Source organism: Empidonax traillii, unplaced genomic scaffold (assembly GCF_003031625.1).
Source record: "Empidonax traillii isolate 1590-97213 ecotype Southwest subspecies unplaced genomic scaffold, ASM303162v1 scaffold803:size405832, whole genome shotgun sequence".
NCBI classification, from domain to species: Eukaryota; Metazoa; Chordata; class Aves; order Passeriformes; family Tyrannidae; genus Empidonax; species Empidonax traillii.
In genome coordinates, this window is record NW_020955996.1 from 320,578 (window position 1) to 341,880 (window position 21,303).

General features: G+C 41.2%; 1 long non-coding RNA gene across 1 annotated transcript; it reads right to left on the reverse strand.

Annotated features, from left to right (window-relative positions):
• Window positions 1-1,686: 1,686 nt before the first annotated feature.
• Window positions 1,687-20,616, reverse strand: LOC114066721. Its single transcript, XR_003573234.1, has 3 exons — window positions 20,478-20,616; window positions 7,179-7,183; window positions 1,687-1,697 (listed from the first exon to the last, which is right to left on the reverse strand). It is a non-coding gene; the product is annotated as an uncharacterized LOC114066721 (long non-coding RNA).
• Between the last annotated feature and the right edge of the window lie 687 nt (window positions 20,617-21,303).

Sequence of the window (21,303 nt, forward strand, 5' to 3'; positions counted from 1 at the left end):
TGGGAAGATAACACTAATGATTTTGGTAGTGCTAAGAGACCTTCTTTAACTTTACACAGAAGACTGATCTCAAAATAAAAGTTACACCTTAGCATTAAAGCTTAAAAAAAATGGCACTGGGAAGAGAAGATGCCTGTGGTTGATTCTAATAAAAATCAAAATCACAGAACAAGAAGATGCTTTAAAAATTCAGACCTTCAGCTTTTCAGCATGTTGCTCAAACCACAGTGATAGGGAGAAAGCAAGGCAAGATGGAAGAGGAGATTATTTACAGGTCTGCAGTGAAGGTAAGAGATGCACACAAGGTGGCTAACAGCTGTGGTACCTTCAAGGTGAGATGCTGTTGAGAAATTGATGCTCCAACTTGGCTGTGAACAAGCGGCACCCAGAAATGTAGTTTAAATCTCCTGAAGCTATACTAGGACACTATATAACCTTTATTGGGACTGTTTCTTAAAAGAACCACAGTACCTGGAATTACCCTTTACAGTAAATTTCCAGTGTAGCTCTGCACAGATGCTGAGCCATTATGTCCTTGACTCTCTCAATTCTTTCCTTCATGTTTAGAAACTTTGAGGATCAAGCATATTGCCAAAACATCTGTGGTTTGTAGGGTTTATTCTCCAGACTGTCTGTGGCACTATCACAGTATTTCAGAACTTGGGTATCTGCATTGCTTGGGGCATTACAGCCCAGTGCCCCACAGGAGAAGCAGGTAGTGGGAGCAGTACAGGATATATTTTTCATCTTCTATCACTTCCTCAGAAACTCCATCATTTTCATCTGAAGTCTATGATCTACCCTAAATCACTCCCTCAGCCTCTCTTGACCAGCAGAGCTGTCTGTATTCTTGCAATTCTTCTTGTAAGGTGGATGGTTGCCTCTACCAAAGGCAAATCCAGGCTGGGGTTCTCCTGGAGTCAGCACAGGAGTGGGAAATTTTTGCTGTTAAAATATATAAATGTGAAGCCACTGTCCCCTGGCATTAAGAAAACCCTAGAGGAACATACATTAGTATGTAGCTGGGGTTGTGAAATGGAAGCTTACTGCTTGGAAGGTTCTCTACACAACTTTTACAGGGAAGTTGCTGTTTTCTTACCTTTACTGCAAGGAGCACAGTCCTGTAAGTTAATAAAGTGCCAAATATAATCTCTTGGGAGATTCAGGATTTTTTTGGGAACAAAAAACATACCGTTTGGAACTAACTAGTACAATGAAATACTGACATGTAAACATATCTTCCAATTAGGCTTTGCCCACTGGAAAATTTACCTTTTGCCTAACTGCAAAGCCTATAAAGCATGTCATGTTGCTATTTCCTTCACATGCCACAAAGCTCCTATTGCACTGAGGACTGGCTAATAATTTTTGCAGTGGGAAAAGCAACTTGAAGGGTCCTTAGCTCCCCATAGCAAAATAAAATAAAATAAAATAAATAAAATATAAAATAAAATAATCCCATTTTATATTTGTCCACATGCTCATTTCCCACTGCAGGTTGCAACCACATAAAATTACTTTCCTTTACTTCTGCAGCCAGGGTTAGGTAGCCCAGCTTGGAGTGGAAGAAAAAGGAAATTCTTGCTTGCTTAAGAAAAAAAAAAGTTTTCAACCTATTTCTAAACATTCACAAATGCAAACCACCTGTAAGGCCTTGAGGAAGATCTCTCTGAAGGTTTTCATTGTGCTAAATAGATCTTCCAAAACCAATTTTCTTCGGTCTTCACAAAGATAATCAGCAAGTTCTTCCTTCTTCTTTTCAATGGTGGCAAACTCCTTCTGCAGGTCCTTTGAAGCATCGAGGCTGTCCTGAGATACATTTCGAAACACAATTTATGCAAATTAAGAAGTAGCATGTTCTGAGCTACCCGGAAGACTCGGGCCAGTTAACACAGAGCAGTCAGTTTTTAAAAAACTGACAGACAAGGCTGGTTCACAAAGTGTGATATTTACTTCTGAATTGAACCATCTGCATATCCCCTCATTTCATTTGGCCCAAAGCAGCTCATCCCATGATGAAAGTCGCACTTTATTATACAACCCTGTGGAAATTAGGCACTAGGTGGTATTCCTGGCCAAGTTAAATACAGAACCAGGATTTCTACCTTTTAACTTTAGTTAAGTGACCTGTTTTGCAAATATGAAGAGCTAGGATGTTAAGAAATATGTGGGGGGGGAAAAAAAGCATCTTGCAAATCTGTTCACTTTAATCCCCAAAGAACAGTGAGACAAAACATGTTTCTGTACTGTACCATACGCATTTATAGTTGCAGCCTCATTTTCATTTTTAGGGCCTTCCTTTCTTTTACCCATACAAACAGCTGTCTGGTCCTCAGCTGTTTCCATATCCCAATATCACATTACAGAAATAATGGAAAATCTGGGATGCTCCTTCCATCAGGAAACAGGAGGAGGGTAGTTACAACCTCTTTTTCATAGGGCTCTGAGTCCAGCTGCAACCTGAATCACAGTGCCTTTGAGAAGATGGGGTTTAGGAAGAAATATGGGAAATGTGTCACACTCACATTACCTACTTGAACAGATTGTCCATGCTGTACTTTTAAATCTTCTGTTGACAACAATAAACGTTTCTCTATTTCCAACAGTTTCTTCAAATGGGCACCTGCCTCAGCCCGCATGACATCCATGTGGATTCTGAAAGGTCCACAAAGGTAGAATATAGAATTAATTATCCAGCCCTGCTTTTGCAGGTGGTTCTCCTCTATCAAAATTCTTTTTTATGTGCTCAAATCTTCATCTAAGAAAGAATCTGTGCTTTTGCCCTCACTACTTCCCCAATAGACTGTGGGAGAACCTCACAGAACCTCCCTGTCCTAGTATTCAAAAACCTCCAAAATATTTCCAGCCTCTTTTTACTCACAGGCAACACAAGCTCATCTCCCCTGTGCCAATACTATCCTTATTTAGCTGGTTCTTTTCCCTCCTTGCCTTTTCTCCCTAGTCTATTTATAGTCCAAAAATGTATCTCTTCTCTGAGTTAGTTTAGCTCATGTGGGGATCCGAAGCCAAACACTGCCAAAACAACATCTTCTGTACTTCTGAACTACTCTTTGTGCCAGACAAAATTTACTGAATCAGCAAAACTTGGCTTGGTCTTTCATGGTGCATCCATGTGCGAGCAGCCCTAAAAGAGTCCCTTGCAGGATTTGCATTGTACACAGTTCTTCACAGATTGATTAGCAAATCAATTTTTGTAGGTTTGAGAGTTTGACTGAACTAGAGGGCAATTACTTTGTAAAGAAGAGAACATTTGTATCATTGATGAGCAAGATCTAGTTTTGGGTAAGCAAAGTATTTCCATTATGACACATCCCAAAAAGAAATTCATGGTTCAAAGCAACATCCAACTTAAATTCTGCAAATATAACTCACAAAAGCTGTAGTCTTTTCTGTTCAACTACCAAACTAAAATAATTTTAAAAAATTATTTAGCAGCTACACAATAAATGTCAATACATCTCCAGATTTAGAAGTTACCCCTGCTTCAAGTTACAAATCTAAAACACTTCAAGTTTGCTATTAATCCCATGAATTCATAACGGTAAAAAAGATCTTAATCCTGGCGCTATAAATGTAGATTATGATTAGTGTAATTTAACATATCTCCATGTGATTCCTCTGAGTTAAACAGAAGGAGCTGATGATAGACTCATAAGGCTTTAGGACGCATGGGAAGAAAGTTGAACATCTGAGGAAACAGATCTCTTCTTTCTACCCACATATATTAGAAAGATGCTGATACTCAACTCAGGGGTCCCCCAGTTGCCATAAATCACCCCAATCATTCCCTCCTTACCCCTATTCTGCACCTCCTGATGGACTTGCAACTAAAAATGACTGAGAAATTTCAGGGAAGATACGTCTCTACTGTAATATGTGGAAGAAAAATCCGGTCCTTGAAAATGAGGGATGTTCCCTGTCTGCACAGTTTTACTTCTAAAGTAGCACTGGAACAACCAAAAGAAAAATCACTCTGAGCCCCACATAAAAGTCTTAGCCAGGCTGATTTATAAATCTCAACACTGTTTGGTGTTGGAAGGCAACCATTCTCTCCCATAGCAGAGAAGTCCTGTGACCTTATTACAGCACCATAAAATGACTCAGCTCCTCGTTGGATTTAAAGAGGTTGGCAATTCATACATGACAGAAACAAACAATGATGTCCTACCCTGCTGCCTTGGAAACAAAGTCAAGATCTCTGGGAAGCTGCAGCAGATCTGTGTGGTTTTTTTCAACCTCCTAAAATTGAAGGGGAAAAAATTGTTATCATACACAGCCAGCCTAAGGGTAGGAGAGTTTTTCAGTTGACAACATCAGGACTGACAAAACTAACACCTCGGTTTTGTTCTTATAACCATAGAGATAAATTCAGTCTTGTTCATGCTTTTCCTCATGTTGGCAACCACAGGGAGTTAAAAAGGAAGCAAAAGGCTCTTTTAAGTGCTCCGGTTTACATCCTATGAGCTGCCACAGTGCGCAGGCTGACCTGAGATGTTGCCTTCATACCACCAAAATAAATTTCGTTTGACAGATGCGTTTAGGATATCTGTCAACGCAAGAGAGCAGTTGGAGAAGAAGATAAAGAAAGCAGCAAGCAGACAAGTCAAGTGAACTTGAGAAAGGAAGCCTAGTGCTAACTCTCTAAACATTATTGCAAATGGGTTTGATCCCATCTGCACAGAGAGCTGTGGAAAAGATTTCATTGTATTTCAGGCACAGAGCGTCACCCTCCAGATACTAATGGAGGGGTATTATTGAAGGAAAAGCCCCTTAGGTTCTGGGGCATTAATATTTGAAAATGATGCACACAGGAATAATTTCACAGTTTTGTTGTACCTCCAAAATATGGTGAAGCAGGGTGATGTGGCTTTGGTTTGCTTTTGTTTCTGTTAATCTGAGCAAGGCACTGATTTTAAAACCTCCAGCATCTCCAGTGTGATGCCCCTAGAAGATACAGAAAAAAGATCCTTCCTTCAGTTTCCAAGTCATGCATTGTATTTTCCATTATCTTTAGAATATAACAAGTAAAGAAATCAGTTTACTTACATAGTTCAGAAAGTTTCCAATTTTAAGAATCAGTTGGCAGAAAACTGGCAGTCGGTGACTGGTAAGAAGTGCTAAGAATAAGAAGAGAGACATTTTCAATAAATTAAATTAAATTATCTGAAATAGGATTTTCCTTAGGTTTGACAGTGATGGTAACAGAATTTTCATCCAGGATTATGTCAAGCTATTGTTATGGATTTGGAAAAATACCAGTACAGAAATAAATCAGCTGAATGGAAGTAGAATGAGTAAGTTTCTATTGTGATCTCTTCTTTACAAGTAGATAGAAAACTAGTTTCCACACTAAGTTTGGAGTACAGGTGTGTCAACCCTGCAATCCTTTATGAGGGAGAACCACATATGAGAAAGTGTATAAAACTGTGGAAGTCTATAGTCCCCATTCCCAGCACATATTATTTTAGGTTAAGAAGAGAAAAGGGCTTTTTGCCTTGTTATCATCATTAGTGAGAACAATAACCAGAAGTTGTGTATTTTAGCAGGAGAATCTGGGGGAAGAATAAAGTTTTTGGTAGAACCAGAAAAGAAATGCTGACCCACACAATGGGATGGAGGAGGGATGGGGATGACAGAGGAGGACTGCAGAGAGCTGTAGGTTGCACCCCAGCGAACAGCAACCACAGCACTGACATCAGACAAACAGGTATGGCCAAGTTTTATGTGCAAACATAAAAGTTGTGCAATTTAAATGTCCAAGAGGAGATCAACCATTCTCTAAAACCATTGAACTGAAGCTGGAATCCAAGAGCACCTTCAAGAATGAGGCAACTTAAAACTAAGGCTAATTTTGTGTGAAAAGGTCTCCTGAAACATTGGTGAACATCATCTGGGATGTCCTTTTTGGCCGCCAAACCAAATTCTGGTATGTCATGGTTCTCTGCTCCACTGCAGAGCTGAGCTGGACCTCAACCTGTGCGCACTTCAGGAAAAACTGGAACTGATTTATTGTTATGGACAAAAATCTCCACGGCACACAAAAATTTAACCTGTATTTAAACAGTCCCTGGCACTGACATCTCTGTCTCGAGGAGACTTTATCATGCTCTACAACTACCTGAAAAGAGGTTGTAGCAAAGTAGGGGTCAGCCTTTTCTCCCAGGCAACAAGTGACAGGATGAGAGGACGTAGCCTCCAGCTTCTCCAGGGGAGGTTCAGGTTGGATATCAGGGGGAATTTCTCCACAGAAAGGGTTGTTAAGCTTTGGAATGGACTGCCCAGGGAGGTGGAGTCACCTTTCCTGGAGGTGTTAAAGAAATGACTGAATGTGGCACTTAGTGCTAAGATCTAATTGACAAGGTGGTGATGGGTCAAAGGTTGACGATCTTAGAGGTCTTTTCCAGCCTATATAATTCTGTGATTCTGTGATCCCTGAAAGTGTTCAAGGCCAGGAAGGACCTTTCCAATCCAAACCATCCTATGATTAAGGAAATTTTCTTCTTCTCTGCAGAACCACTGACAACAGAGAGGTTTATATTATTCTTGCCAACAGAAGCTCCACTTCAGAGCAGAACAGCACAAACTACAGTTCTGCAGAATGAATTCCAGGAGGGGGAATCTACAGAATCATTTTTATGTTTGCTACACATTCAGCAATTAAAAGGTTAATTTCGATTAGATTATAGCATATGCTACCACTGCTGCTAATCAAGCAGAAGAAAGTGGCTGAGCCTGGGCTCTGGTGCAGCACTGATGTACTCACTTTCACAGGCTGTCTTGATGGCTTGTGCTTTGGGCCACAGACACTCCATCAGAATTTTTGTTTCCTCACAAATCAGCATGCATTCAATCCGCAATTGGTAACTAGAAGGGATCAGTGGAAAAAAACCACAGCAAACATCACAAAGAACAAAACCCAACAGGTCTGATTAATTGAGTCATGTTCAGCAAGAGTATCACCCATTTTAGGCAAAGCACGGTACCAGCATTCTTACGTTCTCTTTAATGCTCTGACATGAGAACCAGCTTATAAATAAATCAAACACAGATATTTCCAAAGATCTCCTAGAAACAATTATCATCTCCTCTTTCAGAAAGCAATGCTGGAGTGACATCTGGCAGTGACTACCTTGCATAATGAGGCCATAATTTTTTACAATTTCTGGGCAGCACTAGCCAGGATTTTAGTTCCTCCTTTTAACTTCACAAACAGAAATTTGAAATGTTTTGGCAGTGACATTCATGCCTTGCCATGGATTAATATTGTTTAAGAGCCATGAAAACATTTTCTAAAGTACTTTTGAAGCTAACTAGAAGTTTGAGAAAATGAAAAGCCACATTTTCACCACCGCCTTTTCAAAAACGTGTCTCTGGTTGTGGCATGGCAACTGATCAGATTGATGGAAGGATATTGCCATTAATTATGACATGTCACCGTGTTTTTATTAACAGCAAAAGGTTTTCTCTGCGTGCACCTCATTTGACTTGGTAAAAACAAGGGAGGTGGTGGAAGCACAGGCACTGCTGTGATTCACTCAGGGGTTTGTGGGCTCTCTTTGGTAAACTGGAATCTGTTGCCCAGGGGTGGAGTGAATCAGCAGCCTGGTGACAGGATTCAGTCTGCAACTTCACACCACACAGGAGTAGCTGTTCAACAGTCAAGAGGTTTTTCATGGCAAGGTTATTTTAACCGTAGTTTGCCGAAGGTGCCTGAAAGTCTCTTTGGCCTCTGTGAAGGAAAAATTTCTCAAGCCAGCTCCACAAATAGCAGTCAGATGATTTATGCTGAAGGCTAAATATTAGGAACATCTCTCTAGCACAGGAAGCAGAGACCTTAATTCTTGTGGATGAATCTTATAAGAACAACACTCAAGGGTTGAAGATAAGCAAAACTTTGCTTACCCGGGAACTTCCAAAAGATGGAGATAGAACTGATCTGCATTTGCTAATTGTGATTTTTCTTCTTTGCAAGTTTTCAGGCTCCTTATCTAACAGGGAATAAGAGAGTAAAATAACCACACAAATATTTTATCTAACAGGGAATAAAGGAGTAAAATAACCACACATATATTCATGGTGCCTGTTGCTTTTTAGAGCCATGAAACCGGCTTCTCTGAACTTGCAGAGGCAATGGGAGTGAGGCAGATGGACAATAAATTCTACATGTGAACTGGTTTTCAAGGGTAAACATATAGGTTTTGTTTTGACTGCAAGACCTTTTGCATTTGTACAGAATCTCCTAGGATGAATTCCTAATCTGTAGGCTGGGATTCAGCAAGTTATAGTGCATAGACACGCAGAAACCCCTTTAAGGAATGGATCCTGTTCCTTCCTCCTCATTGAAATGTTCTCTGAAAGTTTCTCTATTCACCTAAGTCCACAAATACTAACATGCTTCATCCACCTAATCAAAACTATGGGACAGAGAACAGCCCTTGATCTACACCTGTGTTCAGTCTCCTAATGTGCTCTTGCCCAAACTCTGTGTAAAGAGGCCAAACTGTTGCTGGGGTGGACTTCCCACTGCCCTGCCTTGGAATGTCATGGACCAAGATGGGGCAGGAGGATGTGGGATCTAGTCATAGCTGCTTGCTTTAGCAGTGCAAAATGTTTGAAGCTGACCACACAACACACTGAACTCCATCAGAATGACACATTATTGATACCTCCTGGTCTTCAGGCAGCAGTTTAAGTAGCTGCTTCAGTATCTCAGCATCCAACTTGGATCTATCCCCTTTCTGAATCATGGCAACAATCTCTTCATTGGAGCTGCAGGAAAGAGAGAAGTGCTGTGGAGCAATAGGGTTAATAACCTGAGATCCCAGTCTCTCAGCTAGCACTGCAGGAGTAGGTGAAGTAATTCATGCTTGCCTCCCATTACAGTTTGGTTCTTAGTTGTCAAAAGCACGGTGGAGGTATGAAAATGCAAAGGATTTTTTTTTTAAGCCTGAAGCAATATTCCTTGTAATTTAGGTGTGCATTCCAGGCTTTGTTCATCTTTACACAATGAACCCCCAAAGCTCTCCTTTTACTGTGGGTGTCCAGTGCCACTGAGAAGAGCTTTACATTTGAATTCCCCCACTGCTTGCAGCAAAGACAAGGATAAGACCAATGGCTCCCAGAAGTTTTATCCCAAATCCTTGCTAGCAACATTGGCAAGCAACATGTGTTTGAAATGGTTCCAGACTGCTGTGGTTTGGGCTCTGGAGGTCTGAGCTCCCTGCAGCCACCAGTGCTAACAGAGACAGCACTGGGCTGCAGAGCAGCCTCCTCCCTCATGACTGCAAGCAGGGCCCAGCTCTTTGATCCCACGGTCACCAGCTGCTCCCAGGAGAGCTCAAACACTGCCCAGGGAATCATGAAGAGAGGAAATAGCATCTGGATTAGGCTGTGCACAGTTCTCCCCCACTGAGAAGCAGTTTGTAATGGAAAAAGAATAATAATGATTTAAAAAAAAAATTCCTCTCACTGATTTTGATTTATTCTTAATGCAAAGGAACTCCTAGGCTGAGTTTCTGCTTGAAGCCCTTTCAACAAGGGCCATGACACAAAGGGCAGGGAGAGAGCAGAACATCTATCTTCATCCTGCAGTAGCTTCAGGGAATCTAAGAGTAAAGACATTTTCCCAAGAACTAGTGGAGATTCCTTTCCTTCCCCATCCCCCACCTCCCTGTGAGGACTGTGACTTTGTAAATTTCCATTTGTTTAATTATACAAACTGTTTCCTATTTATAGGAAAATTGCAAATAAAAACTATATATGACTTTGGATCTGAACCACTGGAGATGTCTCTTTAAAAGCAATTAACTAACTAGAAACTTCCATTCAATAATCTTCTCTAACAGTTCCTGCCAGGACTTGATATTTATGTCAATAATACCAAAGAAAAATATGTTTCCACATGATTGGGCTGTTATTTTTCAATATTGTCTCTTTAGGAATTAGTGGGTCTATTTTAGAATTAATTCCAGTTTGAGACATGGTATTAATTGTCTGGAAAGAGACTGCCACATCTCATTATGTTAAAAAAAGGGGAAAAATAAGTTGACTCCTTGATAGAGAAAGATAGTAGTTGTAAAGTATATCTGCCAAATCAATTTCATTTAAGGTCTGAATAAACACATAGACATATTCAAATCAGTAATTCAGGTGTTATTCTCCAAATCTTACCACTTAAATTGCTTCAGAAGTATACTCAGAAGGAGGCTTTTTCTTGGACCTATGAACGTGACCTGTGAAAAGAAAAAAAAAAAATCAGTCAGCTAGAAATACATTTATCTGGACTTTAACAGATTTTTTTTTAGAGCTTTTGTTTGTTTATTGAGCGGGATTCATTCTTCTCTGTAATAACATTATCATCAACCTTCACTAATCAAGTCCCAAGCAATTTAGAATACAGGCAATGAGATCTATTTTAGAAAGAGACAAAGGCATGGAGAAGGAAATTGATTTGTTTAGAATATTCTTATTATAAGAATTAATACTGAAATTCCCATGTCCTCCCCCTCTCAGATGAAGACCTGTCTCAGCAGTTACTTTGACATGTTTAATTCTAAACATCTCCTGTGCTTTATTTATTTGTTTATTTTTTTTTTAAGGCAACCTCAGGTAATGGACTTCAAAATGTTTCAAACTTTCTTATTATAAATGATTGGCAACAATAGAGAGAGAATAAGCTTTTCAATTCCAAGAATTTTGCCAGGCTTTACAAAAAATGAGCAGACCAAGTACCTCCTTTGCTTTGTTTGTTTTTGACCCCATTTTCTCCTGAGGTGTGCTTGGTGGGACAGAGAAAAGAAGCTCCAAGCTTGCATAGTCAGGCTCCAGAAGCTCCTTGCTGCTGCTTGGCATCACAGCCCACATGGAGCGGCTTTCTGGAAGAGAATAACACCTCAAGATGGAACACATCCATGGACCACAGAGACTGAGGAGCACTTCCAAGGCACTCTGATTTCTGAAAGGGAAAACACTTTAGAGGATGAATGAAATATGATGCTCATTAGTCCTGGACAAATGTTAATTATTTAAGAATGACAGCTCCCACAGAGAGCATCCCGAAGGTTTGAAGGCTAATTAAACCTGGAAAACTGATTCCACATTAGATTCGCTGAACTGAAGGCAGCAGATGAACTTAATGGGCTGCTCCAAATTGTTTTTGAATCCTGACTGGCTACATGTTGCAGAATTGTGGAACCCAAACAGGGGAGGCTGAGCCCCATTAGGTAAATGTCTCTTTTTGCAAGAGATAAGGACTCCCAAGCCCAACATTAATACCAGAATCATCAGGAGCCATCCAAATAACACACAGAACTTCAAAACATGAACTTGTGCACAATACCGGCACCTTTCAGAAAGGATCTCACCTCCTTCTTCTTTTCGAAAGATTGCAACAGTGACACTGAGTACACTGGGGATGAATCTCAACTTGTATCTCTGCCCAAGAAAACAGACTCTGGCTCGAACAGGATTTTTTGTATCTATGTTTATGTATTTTATCACAGAAGCAAGTTCTTACCCTTGATGTCCCCCTGTCTTGGTGATAAGCAAGGGAGAATAACTGAGATCTGTGTTGCGTGAACTGAGTATTAAAAGCCACAGCAAAAATGGAAATAGGTTCCCGGTCTCACTGCTGGAAGTTGAACAGGACTTGCAAGCCCCTTTGGCAGAACACAAGGTAAGCACAGTCCTTAGTGTTATTGTGTGGGAAATCCTCCACAAACCACATGGCTGTGGTCAGTATGAAACGAAGTTGGGAGCTACGCTGAGGGTACATGTTCTCCAGGCCCTACTGACAAGAATTTTCAGCCCCAGATCTTGGCTAATGCATCTTCTGGCTGTGCAAGTTAAAAAAATAAATAAGGAAAGCAAAAGCCTCAGCTGAGAGTTTACTCACTGGTGATATGCCAGGAGTTCATTAGGAAGAACCCTGGAGCACAACTGTTCAAAGAATCTTTCCACTCGACACACTCAGAGCATTTTACAAACCTTAATCAGTGCAGACTCACAACTGCCTTTTAATAAGCAGCAAACCGAGATTGAGAGGTTAAGAGAATATAATTTTAGCAGCCACAGAGCCTCAGTTCAGAGCTTTTTCTAAAACTATTTCCTCCATTTGTTGGCAAAGGCCCAGCTTTCTGACTGGTAACTTTCTGCAGGACTGAGAGCAAGCAACGGGACCACCTGTGTGACCTGACTTAATGAGCCAAGGCTCAGCCCCCCAGCATCAGTGTTTTCCTTCGGGTGCAAAGCACATGAACTGATCAGCCCCGCGTTACAAACAAGCACGTACGTCTCACCACGTCAGAGGGGAGCTTCTGCCAGTGGAACACCTTCATCCTCAGAGTCGGTGTCTTCTGAGGTGGGGGCTGCCCCCCACATCCACGAGTAAGGCGATTGCACCCAGGATTGCTGCATGGCTGGGAAGGTGGGAGCGACCGGGTGTTTGTGCCAGGCACAGATGGGGGTGGAAGAGGCACCCTGTGCCCAGGAGGTAGAGGTGGAGGGGCTGGCAGCTGTGGTAGCACGGCTGGCATGACAGACTGTCCTTGGGAGGACGACGACGAAAACGAAACCCCTTTCTGGGAAGGTGACACGTTCCCTGGGCGTTGCTGTGATTTTCCAGAAAGGCCAGTAGTTGAAGAAAGGCTCAGGTCTGCACTGGAGTTCTCCTTTTCCAAGTCTGTATCAACCTCAGTGCACCTGTCCACCTTTTGAGCAGATCTTCTAGACACTGGTTTGCAGTGTTTTGGGCTCTGCATGCTTGATAGCAGGCTCTCCATGGCTTGCCCCGGTCCCATTTTCCTGCTCTATAAGACAACAAGGAGGTGCATGGATTAGCAAAACTGCTGGCTACTGCTAACTCCCACAGAGACACAGAAATAACAGTGACCTTCCTATTAAGGTAAACAACACGAATATTTCCAAGTGACATTTCCTCATTGTTTCAGCTGTGCAAGTCAGGAGCAAAGCAGTATTGCTGGCCACAAGGCTCCTTTTTGACTTCTCCTGGTCCTTCTACCTTCCTGTGACACATTAAAAAAAAAAAGAGAAGAGAAAATGGTATCAGCAGAGTAAATCTCTACCTGGTTGTTTTTTCCTCCTTGCTGCTCAGCCATTCAGTGGGATTTTTCTTGCAAGGGGGTAAATGGATGCCTCTGCTACAGTTGGTCTACAGAAGGGACATCTCAAACAGCAGGGACAGAGTCACTTATTCCTGAGAAACCATGTTGCCACAACTTAGCCTTGAGTGCAAAAGGGTGGGGATACTAATAGAAACCTTCAAAATAGCCTAATAAATTAAACAAGGTACAGCTGAGGAGGAGGACTCAGGCTGAGCTGCTTAGGTATCTGTGGCCTCACGTGAAGGTGACTGGTAACAATTGAGTAAGATGGTCTTGTTTTGCCCTTCAAATTTTCTTCTAGAGCAAATCTTTATATTTGCCTTGAGCTTCTCAAGTATTTGCCTACACAGTTTCTCTCAGAGCCTTTTGTAAAAGGCTATGCAAAAGTCCCCAGCTTGTGTGTAAGCCCAGTTTTATACTTGGAGACAGACCTATTGAAGTTAGTAGAGCACTTGCTGGCTCAGGACTTGGTTTTGTTTGCTTGACTGCGTGAACCTTTCTTTTGCAAATAATTGCATTTCTTGAGGATGAGCAGCGTCCTGGGACACTAAATCTCAGTAGCTGGAGGTGCTGTGTGATGTCTCTCTTTATAACCTCTGCAGCAATGGCCATCAACAGCAGCAGAAACCCCATGTGGTAAAAGGGGAGCAATGAGCAACCACCAATGCTCCAGAAATAATGACACAGTAGGTGCAGCTTTTTTAGGGACTGTATGTAAGCAGAAATAAAGCCCCTGCCATCCCTGTCTTTAACAAAACACATTAGTGGCATCGGCAGCTTTAACAGAGTTGACTAGATAGGGACTTTCATTTTCAGTGCAGGATCAGAGATTTATTTGGTATACACACCACGTTTATGTTCCAAAAGGGCTAAATTAATGCTTTTGAGTGACCGTTTTCCTCCTGACACAGCAATTTTAGGCAGTGATTTACAGAGATTTAGACAGTGATTTGCACAAAACTCTGTAAGGGAGCTGCATTAAAACTAAGAATTCATGCATCTCTAGTCAATAGCATACCAGCAAAACATCTATAATTTGGAACAGTGTCTTTGAAACCTAGTAGTTCATACTGATTATAGTCCCCAGCTCTTACAACAGCCTTAGTAAAACTGTAAACCAGTGGCTTTAATGCAAAAAAAAGAAATAAAACTTTTGATTTTTGTTTTCAGTCTTAATTTAGTAAGAATGGCTTACATAAAAAACTTTCAGTGTTAAATCAACTAGAAAATAGCACTTGATTTACATGCTAAATGGTACCAGTTAAAATAACTAAGTCAAAGGCCTATAATAGAAAATTAATATTAAATGTGTTTGCAGTTTACTTGGATTAATTTGTTGTTGGTTTCCATAATTTTTTTTTGCACAAATAAGCACTAACACTTTCCCAAAGGTAAGACAGGCTTACATTTAATTTATGTAAACAACTTAATGTATCCCCTTTAGGACTTCACAATCTTTGTGGTAAACTTGTACAGATGTCTGTAATTACCCTAACAGGACAAGTGAGGGACTCAGCCCTATGAGAAAGCCTAATGAGAAATAAGAAAGCTTAATGAGAAATAAACCACTCTCTGCTAGAAATATTAGTAGTAAAATGAGCTGTTAAAAAAAATCTTATTAGAAATGCTCATGTTAAAATTTTGCTGCTTGTTTATTTTAATTAAGCTATTGGGAGAATCAGTAAGATTATTAATTAGGAAGCTTTTTTTTTTTTTTAATCAGAGTGCTCATCTAAATTGCTACAGGGTTTGTGTCAAGAAAAGTCTTATTTTTAAAAATCCTACTAACAAGTAGTACTACACAGGAAACAGCTAATATGCTTTGAATGATAAATAGGCTTATAATAACGTATCTCCAAAGATTATACTTTGGAGACTGCGTAGAGAAATCCATGCTCTTAGGAAGATTAAAGCTTTGGTATAACTTCAAGGCAGCTGTAACTTACATTGCTGATACTTTTCAAATGAGCTTGTGGGTATATTTTAAAAAGAATTCTCTGCGTGACATTTCTCCTCAGAAAGTGCAAACCCTCCCTTCTGGTGAATACATACATAAACACACACATCTCCACGCAACCAGACAAGGAGTATCATGCTGGGGAAAGCTCCAAAGGCTCAGTAAGTGAAACATTCAGGCAGGGCAGGGAACAGAGGTTGACTGAATACACCAGCCCAATTCTGATGATCCAGTTGAATCAATTAACTTGCAATTAACTGTGAAGCTGTTTTCAGTGCTCTGCTACTGCACCTTTTGTTTTATTGGAAAGCTGCTGATGTTCGGGGACCAGCACAATACAGGCTTTCATTTCCATCTGCTTACTGACATGCTAAAAATAGGCACGCTTCTCATTAGCCTAGAAAGAGAAGCTGTATTTTGATGGCACAGAGTTTAGAATTTTAAGTCAGATCCAAAAACTATCTTACCTCTCTGTCTTGGGTCACATAAGAACTCTCAGTTTTTCATTTCTTTTGTTGCTGGCAGGCTGATAAGGAGCTATATTAGCTTTTTAAATCTTGGTTTTTTTAATTGGAATTTCATTTATTGGTCATTATTATACTGGAAACGGGTATTTCAGTGAATGCTCCAGAAGACCTGATATTTCTCCTTGTGTGCTCTTAATACTTAATGGGGTTTTTTTGAGGGGGAAGTCCTTATTTAGAAACTGTGCCCCATACGCTTTCAAGGTAACCATCAAAAGCGTAAGCACAGAGTTGATGTCTGCAATACAGATATTTTTGAAGATATGAAGATGTACTGCTTACCAAGTGGCTGGAGGTAAATGACAGGATGTATAACCCAGCTGGGGAGAGGGTTAGTTACTTGGTTGTGCAGAAACATGTCCCTAACTAGTACAAAGCTGTTGTTACCTCCCAGTGGGCTCCACTTGCTGTAGTTTGGATTCAGGGATTGGCTTGCATTGAGATGCTCCCAGTGTGATGTTCCTCACTGTTGACTTTTCAGGTGTAATTTATTCTTGATGATTATGATTCTTACAAGGATAAAGATAAGAAGTAGAAGAAATTGAAGATCTTAATCATTTCTTGCACAAGCAATCTTCTTGCTGTAAGGTCCTCTGTCTTCCTTTGAAATATGTTCCTAGGAGTTTCCACGGTCCTTCTACAACCTGGGTTCAGAGAGGCCTTAGGAGAACAATAATTCCTTGAAAGTTTCCCTCTTCCTTTTGTTTTGACTCTAATATGGCTACAAACATGTGTTATGATGCCAGAAAATAAAAGAACAGAATTTTGTTTGTTTTTTTTTTTTTTGCTTATAGCTAACAATATTTCTTTCATGGTATTTTACATCAACAGTTGTCAAAGTGTTTCAAAGGAAGCCACTGCCCCCATTTCACAGATGTGGAAACCAAGGCACAGGAAAATGGTTTGCCCACAGCCTCTTAGGAAGCCAGTGGCAGAAAATGAGTGATCTCAATAGCCCAAGTTCACAGCATTTCATGCACTTTGAAGAGCGCTTTGGCTGTCAAAAACCTGTTTAGTCTTTGCAATCGACCTCTCACTTACTAAGATCCAGATACTTTCATTTTCTCATATCAAAAAAATGGTAGCGGTTGGAAACAGTGAAAGCACTCACTTCTCACTCTGACTGCCCCTGCTGCTGGCTGGAGGATGGCTGTGAAGTCTGTGTGATCAATGCCTGTGGACTCAGTCCTAGTGATGGGAGTTAGTGGAAAAGCCCTCTAAGGCAATTGGCTCCACTTTTTGGCAGCTGCTGGGATGGCAAGAGCCTTGGTATCTGCGGCAGGTGGAGCCTGGTCCAGCAACAGCAGCTGTGGGTGGCAGATGTGGGGGACAGTGCTGCTAAGACCCCTTTGCTGTGGTCTCCGTGCCCTGCAGCAGAAGAATGAGGCAGTTCAACCAAGGAACCATGTGAAGGTGTATGTGAAGTATGGGGATGGACTGTGACAGGTAGGAGGCTGGGAGAAGCTGTGTTGTAGGGTCTGTTCATAGATCCTAGGGATAAAGCCTTCAAAATGGAATTTCAACAGTTACTTCAGTTTGGGCTTGTATAGATGAAGGTATTAGGGACAGGATATAACAACTTCAATCTCTAGATATTTGCTAGGTTTGAGATAGGTCATGGTTTGGAAGAGATTACCATGGTGCTGCCATTTGATCGACGTGCAGTTGTGCTGTGGTTTGCACTCAGGCCTCTGCAGGCAGCTGTATGTGCCACAGAACACGCCCTGTAGGGGTCAGGGTCTCTCCTCTGCCCTCTAGGCTTCTAAAATCAAAATAAAGCAGTTGAAAATACTTGGAGGGAGAAAACGCCCTTCTGTTCTGTTCTCCCTGGGGTCTCTTCAATTAAAGAGATATTTTAGAAAAAAAAATCATTTGTCTGTGATTCAGGCTGGGTTTGTAGACTGCTGATATGGTGAATGTGGTCCCTACTCCTTGGGCTTATTCTTCTGTGTATGACACTGCTTCACCAAAGAGGATTAGCATACAGACCTGAAAGGGCTTCTGGACTTGTATTATTCTTATCTTGTCTGCATCTTTTGTCTCTACTTCTTCCTGAACAGAGAATCATAGAAAAGGTGTTTGGAAGGGACCCTGGAAATGGTCTTGTCTGAGCTCCCCTTCAGAGGACTGTCATCACCACTATGTTTTTTTCTAATTGAGCTGTTAAAACCTTAAAGAATGGAGATTAAAAAGCATGATAAAATGTATAGAACAATCTGTTGGTCTCAAAGGATCACTCCTTTGTGTGCTATTGAGGGTTTCATTTAGGTTACAAAATTGAGTTGTGGTTTTCAAAGGATCACAGGACCGATTACCCTTTTTGCATGTGCTGCCTCTGCTTCTCCTCTCACTTTCTCCATCTACTCTGAGTGATGGATTTGGTAATTATTGTCACCAATTCATGAGTAAACTCATAGCAGATTATGCTGTATGAAGCTGCATAAGTACTAAACAAGCACATCAAGTTCTGCATGCCCAGAGCAGGGCAAATCAACCATAACTGTAATGTAGGTGTCATCAGTGAAGACTGCTGATCCTAGAAAAAAAACCCCCTCCTTTGACACGCTGGGCACATATCTAAACTGACTTGATAGGAGCTGACTGCCACAGAGTGATTCTTGTCTTCTGACTTTAAGTAATGCAAGCTGAGCCTGCTTAAAGTCCATTAAGGAAGTGCAGGGCTCCTGCTAATTCCTACCGACACCTGGCTCTGTATGAATTGTCACACACAGTTCTTGCAGGAGCTGTTTATGCTGCACCAAAGAGAGCATTAGAGAGTCCCTAATGTGAATTAAGTGCCAGCATAGCATGGATGAAGGGGTGAGTTACTTACAGTGCTGAATATGTTGATTAACTTCCAGTGATCAAATTCTCCATTGGTATTTAAGGCCTGCTCTGAACTAAGGAGTTGGAGACCTTTTGCTGTACTATGGACCTAATTTCCATTGCAAACCTTGCAAATCATGTGGTTATTTTGCAAGATTGTCACTATGCAGTAATTGTGAACACCTAGAGAGGTCCTGTCACTATCTCTGCCCCATTTTTAACCCTCTGTTAACACTTTTCTTCCCGGGAAAGCTGTTTATCACATCCTGCCCACAGCTTAGCTGTGAGGTGACCAAACAAAATGTGGTTTGTGATGGAGCTCTTTCATTGCCGTATTTCCTTTCAGATACATTATGTGGACATAATCCCATAACTAACATGGTCACCCATATTTCATGGCCATGACTATCACCACACAGACAGAGCAAGCAGCATTTGCACTATGCTAACGTTCAGCGTTGGCAAATTAGTATCTTGGTTGACCCCTATGTACCAGAAATATGAAGCCACAGATCCAGGCTTCATGTTTAGACAGAATGAAAACTGGTTAATTTTGATGAAACTTACGCATTTTTCTTTTATTTAAATTTATCTTCTCTCTTTCTAACAGGAACAGAAGGTGTTTCTCAGCCCCCTCTGCTCTACAGAATGAAGGAGAGGACTAAATGGTACACTCAACCCAAAAGATACTGGCATAGCTTTGAGGTTTCAGCCACGCTCTAAGTACAGTGCAAGGCTGTGGTGGTGCTCCTGAAGTACATATAGCTCCATTTATATGCCTCTTTTGTTTCATAGAATCATAAAGGTTGGAGAAGACTTCCAAGATCATTGAGTCCACCCTTTGACTGAACACTACCGTGTCAACTAAACCATAGCACTAAGTAAGTGTCACGCTGAGTCCTTTCTTGAACACTTACAGAGATGGTGACATCAAGTAAAGAGAAAATTAGAAAGGTGAAAGCTCAGCTAGAACTCAGTCTGGCTACTGCTGCAAAAAATAATAAAAAAGTGTTTTTATAAATACATCAGCAACAAGAGAGGGCCAAGGAAAACCTCCATCCTTTATCAGATGTGCAGGGGAACACTGTCACCATGGATGAGGAAAAGACTGAAGTACTCAATGCCTTCTTTGCCTCGGTCTTATTTAACAATAAGACTGGTTATTATGAGGGCAATCAGGCAGACAGGGACAGAGAGCAGAACAGACCCCCTGAAATCCAGGAGTAAGTAGTTAGTGACCTGCTGTGCCACTTAGACACTCACAAGTCTATGTGGACGGATGGAATCCACCTGAGAGCACTGAGTGAGCTGACAGAAGAGCAAAACAATTGGTAATTATTACTAAGTATATAGAAGAACTACATGCTTAGGTGTATTATATCCTGTGTGGGAAATACAGGACTTAGATGTACAAATTCTTGTGAATCACAGGTCTTCTCCATCCCCACTTGAAAAAGGAAACTCATCAAGTATTGAAATAAAAAAAAACACCAAACAGCCAACCAAAAGTCCCCAAAAGCTAACACTGGAAATCCATCTCATTAAACATATCTGATTTTTGATGTAAAGTACTTGAAAAAGATTTCTGCTGATTTCTCTCATACTTTTATCACATAGCCAATGCTTAATTAAGGAATATGCATTTATTTGGCAGCAAGAAACTTGTGGTGACCACAGCCTGGTTTACATACTGGAGTCCATGTGCAGTTGCTGTAATATACCACAAGAATTCTTTTTTGAGATCCAAACACAGAGACTTGTTCAAGTAGCTATGAGTGATTTTTCTTTTACTGGCAATTAGTTTGGCCTTGCAGCCACTGAAAATTCTTCAGGATTTTATAAGCTTTATTTCAATCTCACAAATGGAGTAAAACTGCACATCCCAGTTCAGCATCAGTCTTTGACCTGCTCTGATTCTGTTTCCCTGCTCTTCTTAAATAACCACTGTAATGGAAGCAGAGCTGCTCTGGAGTAATAAATTATAAATGCTGTGCTTGAGTCTGCTTATTGGGATGTGACTGAATAGACAATATAGTTTTCACAGATGACTGTTGAACAAAGAGCCTCCAGTGGCTCAAAATTACCCATTTCTCTGAAAACTCTTAAAGGCAGTGAGAAGATAATGCCAAACACTCTCTTTGAAGGCCAAGGTAAGAACACAGAGAAAAAAAAAAAAAAAAAAAACCAAAAAACTCTCTCTGTGGAAATGAGCTGCTCTCTCTGGGTGGAAATGGGGAAAGCTGAAAGACCCAGGTGGAGAAGTGGACACATGCTGCAGCATCTGAAGCAAGCAGCCAGTGGGTCATGAGCAGGCAAGGTTCCCTAGGTAACACAGAACACCTGTGTTGTTACACAGACTAAAAAACCTGTTTGTTACACAAAAAACCTGTTTTTTTCCCCAGTCCTGCATCTCCAAATGATGTTGTTCCTGTTGATAAGCCAGGGGGGTGGTGAGGAGGAAGCTGGCTGTGCACTGCCAGCCTGGGCTGCAGGCTCTTGCTGGAAACCTGGAGGTTGCAAAGCTGCTGGGAGAATGCATCTCATACTCAGGTTTTTGTAGCCTGGGGTCTAGTCTGAGAGCAGAGGAGCTAGACTGAAGAGCAAAAAGATGATGCTTGGGTGATGTGCTCTGAGACTGGAAAAGAGGGGAGAAAAGGGAAAACCTGTAAATGTGATGGAGACAGTCCTGCAAGTCAAACCTGGAGAGAGTGACATGGTTCTGCCAGCAGGAATGAGCTTTCTGCTGCAATTAGGCTGTGCTGCTCTGCAGGGTCTCCTGCACTCAATCTGCCCACGTGTCTGCTCTCAACTCATCTCTGCTTTTGTTGACCAATTCTCAATATGCTCATAGCGA